The sequence below is a fragment of the Papio anubis genome, chromosome 1 (assembly GCF_008728515.1).
Source record: "Papio anubis isolate 15944 chromosome 1, Panubis1.0, whole genome shotgun sequence".
Lineage (NCBI taxonomy): Eukaryota > Metazoa > Chordata > Mammalia > Primates > Cercopithecidae > Papio > Papio anubis.
In genome coordinates, this window is record NC_044976.1 from 102,636,189 (window position 1) to 102,642,239 (window position 6,051).

At 37.1% G+C, this 6,051-nt stretch overlaps 1 pseudogene; it reads right to left on the bottom strand.

The window, feature by feature from the left end:
* Window positions 1–2,831: 2,831 nt before the first annotated feature.
* On the bottom strand, window positions 2,832–3,761 carry LOC116269164 (annotated as a pseudogene).
* Window positions 3,762–6,051: the final 2,290 nt, after the last annotated feature.

The window sequence follows — 6,051 nt, forward strand, 5'->3', positions numbered from 1 at the left end:
TTAATTTCTAGTAACCAAATACGTAATTAAGTGTAGTTTTCAATATACTGAATATTTCACATTAATCTAAACATGTGTTATAATAAATATCTAGTCTATTAATACTCATTCCTTTTGATAAATACCATTAGAAAAAATTTGCTGTAGAACATTATATTTGAATATATTTATTTAACAGTGATGTCAGCATTATTATTGTAATTTTATTGCTAGTTATTAAAAGTATGTCCATGTGTTTATACTAAGCATATATTTTTCTATTATGAATGTTTTTCCTTTTCTTACAGAAATGATAAAGAACCCCTTGGATATCAGATCTGATACATTTAAATATGTAAAGATTACAATTTGATTCCAGGAGCTGGAGTTTGTCTAATTGTGTTTTTACATATTTTTCGAGAAAATCACTCTGATCATTCTGAGATGGTTAGAAACATAGAAATTATAAGTAGATACCACACATAAAAACTGAATACACTAGAACTGCACGCTTTACTGTTTGTTCTTAGAAGTGTTTCATTTCTAGAGAAGCATCCTGCTGCTGTGGTTATCTTTTTCAGAGGTTGCTCAAATTCCATGAGGACTTCTTTTGGATAGCTTACCACAAAGATTACATTCTCTTTGGTGTTCAGATACCATACATCAAAACACTGGAGCTTTTGCAAGTTTTCTCTCAACAGGGGAAATGTATCCCCTACAAACTAAAGGCAAAGTCAAAAGAGCAGTAAACAACTTTGTAACTTTCTTCTCCTGGTTTCTTTCCTTCATTAAAAAATATGACCACACTATGCTCTTCTTATAGTATACTTCATTATTCACACTAAATCAATGACATGAATGTTGTAAGTATGTAATTGCAATAGGCACATTCTTATATTTGCTTGCTTCTTTTGGTTTATGGCTTGCTTAAATATAAGCGAGAAATAATCTGGATTTTGAAATAAATAATTTCTAAATTTAATTATTGCATGTTTCAAAGGAGACAAACATCAGCCTTTCTGGAGTAACATAATGCAAGGATATAAACAAAAGCAAATCACATGTTTCCTTCAGCTAATTGTGCTGTACCCTCTTATGTTATATTTTACCTTCTCTTTAAAATAGGGAACATTCAAGTTCTAGAATTGATATATAACCATCAATGATTATAACCAATGACTATCCCCTCAAGGAGGATTCCCCTTGAGTTTTATTGCACATATCCAGTTTGAAAGAGTTACAGTGATGTTTCCAAATATAACTGTATTTTATCAAGTTCTTTTACTTGTAGTTAAGATGTTGGTTTTCTATCTATTTTTTAATTTTGTTACATACATTTATAACTCATATTTCCTTAATAAGAATGCCTACTTATTTTCCAATGTCCTTTATCCTGTTAATTGCTTTTAACCTTAAATTACACCTTGTCTTATATTAATATCACTCTACTTGCTTGCATTTTGTTTGCATACACTTGCTATCTATTTGTTCATCTCTTAATTTTAACCTTTAATTATTACCATGCTTAGGGTGTGTTTATGGTAAGGATCATTTAGGATGTGTTTTAACCCTAAACTGATTTCTGTGTTTTAATGGAAGGTTTTAATCTGTTAACATTATATGTAATTAATGATATACTAGATTTTTATTTTACTTAATATTTATTACTTATTTTGTAGTTTTCTTTTTTTCACTTCATTCATGCTTGCTTTTGTGTTCAAAGTCTTCTTCATTACTCTTTCTTTTCCTTGGTAAATGAAAATACTGCACATTTCCATTTATTAACAGATATAGTCACTTTCCCTGATCTTATAATCAAGAACTATGCCCCAAATGTTTTCCCATGACAGATGTTCAAATTCCCCCAAACACAAATAAGATGGATCTTTCCAGTATTCTAATTTCCAGTACTCTCATCCCCCACTCTTTCTTCATTTTGTAGATAACATTGTAGTAATTTATTTTTCCCTTCCTTTCTTCACTTTCTCATTCTCATTGTTTTGCTTTTGTGAAGATAGTCTAGCACTAATTTCTCTTAACGATAGCTCCTTTCTATTTTAAACGTTCTTCTTTAGCTTTTCTACTTCTCATTTCTATGCATTTATTCAGCTTTTCTGCTTCTCATTTCTATGCAGTCTATACTTGCCCATAAGCATATCTCACAAGGTTTATGGCTCACTTCTTTCCTCTAATTATTTCCTCATCTTAAAATCCTCATTATTTTTCATTTGATATTTGCTTAGAATCTTTATTCAGATGTTTGTCTCAAGTTTGGAGTATGATGGCAATATATACTGCAGGAATTCTTTCATGCCTTCAAATATTTTTCTATTTCTCTGGCAGATAAATAATATATTTGGGTTGAAATCTTTCTCTGCCAGTAATATATCAATACTGCTCAGCTGTTCTCTAGCTTCCAGTGCTGCAAAAGGAGATGCACTTTGCCAGTCTGAGTCTATATATATTTCCTAGGTAAGTTTCTTTTTTTCTCTCTCTCTCTCTAGAAGCTTATGATATTTCCTTTCAATCTAACACATGTTTTTATGATTTTCATTATTGTGTATCTAGCCTAGAACTTAGGGAGATTTTTGATTTACAAACTGATGTATCTTCGATCAATTTTTATTTATATTATTTGTTTAACTATTGTCTCGCCATTTTTATTAGTATATATATATATTTTTTCATTTGTGCTGCTTCTGAAACTTTTATAGTTCATGTTTTAGGGCTCCTGAATCTATACTCCAGTCCAAGTCTCTTGATTTTTGTATTTTGATTTTTCTATTTTTGCACTATGTTTTTCTTTTCTTTCTTTTCTTTTCTTTTTTTTTTTTCTGCTTCATAAAGCTTTATTTCCACTTGTTTCAAGGATTGAGAGAGTGCTCCAGGGTAGCTCAAAAAGCTGCCTAGTGGCTCCTAGGACGCTTAGGCAGAAGCCCTGTTGCTTTATGAGGGGTCCTTCAGAAGTCGCTGGGCACAGTAGGCCCCTAGTCGTGCTTGAGAGTCAGCCTTTCAAAGAGATGGTCACCCAGCCCAGCCTCTGGGCTGGCCAGCCTATGGAGAATCTGGGTAGGGTGGTCACTCATCTTCTTGAGGAGTTTTGCTTCCTTATGTAGGAAGTGACTCTCCAGGAAGCAAGAGAGATGGGATTCTGTGTGCGTAGAACCGAGGGTATGAAGATCTGAAAGGGCCTGATTCCGTTTTTTCTCCAGGCTATGGTGGCTTCCCTCGCATCCAGGATTTTATTCCACTCATGTTGGGCCGGTATCTGGATGTCATGGAAGAGAGCCCGGCCGCCATGTTGGCTTTGCCTTTTCAGGAGATGTTCTGTGCCCTTGCGCTTCTCCTCGGCCAATTCGCCAAAGTGAATATGCCTTCCAGAGACAATACGCCTTCCAGAGACACATTATCGTGGTGGGAATAGAAGCCCAGACAGAGGCAGATGTAGGAGGCCCGCAGGTACAAATTGACCAGGCTGTTGATGGTTGCCTCAACCTCTGTGGAATAATTTTGACGAATCTGGGAACTCATGGTTGGTTGGCAAGAAGGAGCTAACCACAAAAACGGTGTTGGCTGGCCCCAGAAGCAGCAGATGGCCAAGAAGATGGTCCCAGAGGTTGCAAGTGGAGAGGAGATCCCAGGGTGGTCGGAGGCTGGAAGAAAGAGTCCCTGGATCTGTTCTGTCCAAACAATGTTGAAGCAAGACACAGATCTCTGGGCCCTCCAAATGGGCTGCCAGTATATTTCTTTTTTGAGACAGTCTCTCGCTCTGTCACCCAGGCTGCAGTGCAGTGACTTCTGCCTCCCGGGTTCAAGCAATTCTCCTTTCTCAGCAATTTCCGAGTAGCTGGCATTACTGGCACACACCACCAGGCCGAGCTGATTTTGTATTTTTAATAGAGACGAGGTTTCACCATGTTGGCCAGCCTGGTCTCGAACTCCTGACCTCAGGTAATCAACCCACCTCAGTCTCCCGAAGTGCTGGGATTACAAAGGCTTTAGTCACCGCGCCCGGTCGATATTTCTTACACTGGATCTTCTGGGTCACTAGTCTCTTTCACCAGTGACTATCCTCTCCTTAAATGTATTTCCTGACTTTATGTGGAAAAAAAAAAAAAATCATAGGTTTCTCAATCACCAAATATCTTATATGTACGTGTGTATATGTGATGTACTTGAATATCTTTAAACTCTTCTCTTCTGGTAGCCACATTCTTTAGCACTTCTGCTTCTCTGGATATGTTTTATTATTGTCCTGCCAACTCTTTTTTGATTTGGCTGCTGAGTCCTTTGGAAGAGCTATTACTTTTGTTATTGCTTTCACTTTGTTTGTCTCAAGTCTAGTTGTTGGTGGTTAAAACAAGCAAACAAACAAAACAATCCCATACATGGATTTGCGTTGTATAATATAAAGAGGCTGTCAGTCATGATAAAGCACTTGGGGAAAACCTTCAAATTCTTCAACCCCCTGAACTTACCAAGCCTCCAGAACAGGAAAGCTCTGGCCACTTATTCAGCTTCCTGTTGACATTTTGGGGGACAATGATAGCAAACCCACTTATGTGGAAGCTGATATCACCCTTTTCTTGGTGAATCCCCTAATCTCCGCCAAAATTTTCCACAATTCAAATATGTCGTATCCCTTCTTCCTTGGTGTTGACACTGCTCTCTGTGTTCTCAATACTTGGCCAGTCTCCAGGGAAGAAAGTTCAGTGCCACTTCTTTCTTTCACTGTTTGTTGAAACCCCAATAGAGTTCCTGGCCTCATTTGAAAAATGTCTACCTAAAATATCCAGAAGTTAGTCCCCTATGTCTTCAAAACTAATGATTTCAAGCTTTAGTATTTTTGCCTCGATGCACGTATAATCAGAATAATTTGTATTAACTGGATTCTATTGACAAAGTGATTTTCCACATGTGATTTTAATGATCATATAGTTTCATATCCTTAGAAAAGAAATTTTAAAGCCACTAATAAATCATAAAAGGATATGGGAAAAAGGGTCTGTTAATAGGTGAATGGATAAAGAAAATGTGGTATATATACACAGTAGATTCTTATTCAGCCTTAAAAAAATGAGAAATCTTGGCCAGGCACAGTGGCTCACAGTTGAAATCTCAGCACTTTGGGAGGCTAATGTTGGTAGATCCCGTGAGCCCAGGAGTTCAAGATCAGCCTGGGCAATGTGGTGAAACCCTGTCTCTACAAAACAGTATAAAAATTAGCCAGGCATGATGGTATGGACCTATAGTCCCAGCTACTGACGATCGGGGATTGGGACTCAAGTGGGAAGATTGCTTAAGCACAGGAAGTCGAGGCTGCAGTGAGCTGAGATTATGTCACTGCCCTCCAGACTGGGAAACAAAGAGATAGAAACCCTGTCAAAAATAAATAAATAAATAAATAAATAAATAAAGGAAATCTTGCTGCTATTTGCAAGCAACATTAATGAACCTAGAGAACATTATGCCAAGTAAAATAAGTCAGACACAGAATGACAAATATTGCATTGAACTTTTTGTATGTAGAATATAAAAATTAAAACTCATCAAAGCAGAGAGAATGGTGGGTCATACTGGAATGGGGCAATATTGGTCAGAAGGTACAAACTCTCAGTTATGAGTAAGTTCTACTGTATTTTTAAATTGAAATTTGATAATAGAGCATATTTTAAGAGTCCTCACTGACCACTTGCAGTCTCTCAAGCCTGTAATCCCAGTACTTTCGGAGGCTGAGGCAGGCAGATCACCTGAGGTCAGGAGTTCGAGACCAGTCTGGCCAACATGGTGAAACCCTATCTCTACTAAAAATAGAAAAAGTTAGCCGGGCCTGGTAGTGCACGCTTTTAGTCCCAGCTACTCAGGAGGCTGAGACAGGAGAATCACTTGAACCCGGGAGGTGGACGTTTCAGTGACCCAAGATGGTGCCACTGCACTCCAGCCTGGGCAACAGAGTGAGACTCCATCTTAAAAAAAAAAAAAGAAAAGAAAAAGAAAAAGTTCTCATCATAGGAATAAATACACAAAAACATGTAACTATGGATATGTTCATTAATATGATGGTGGTAATCA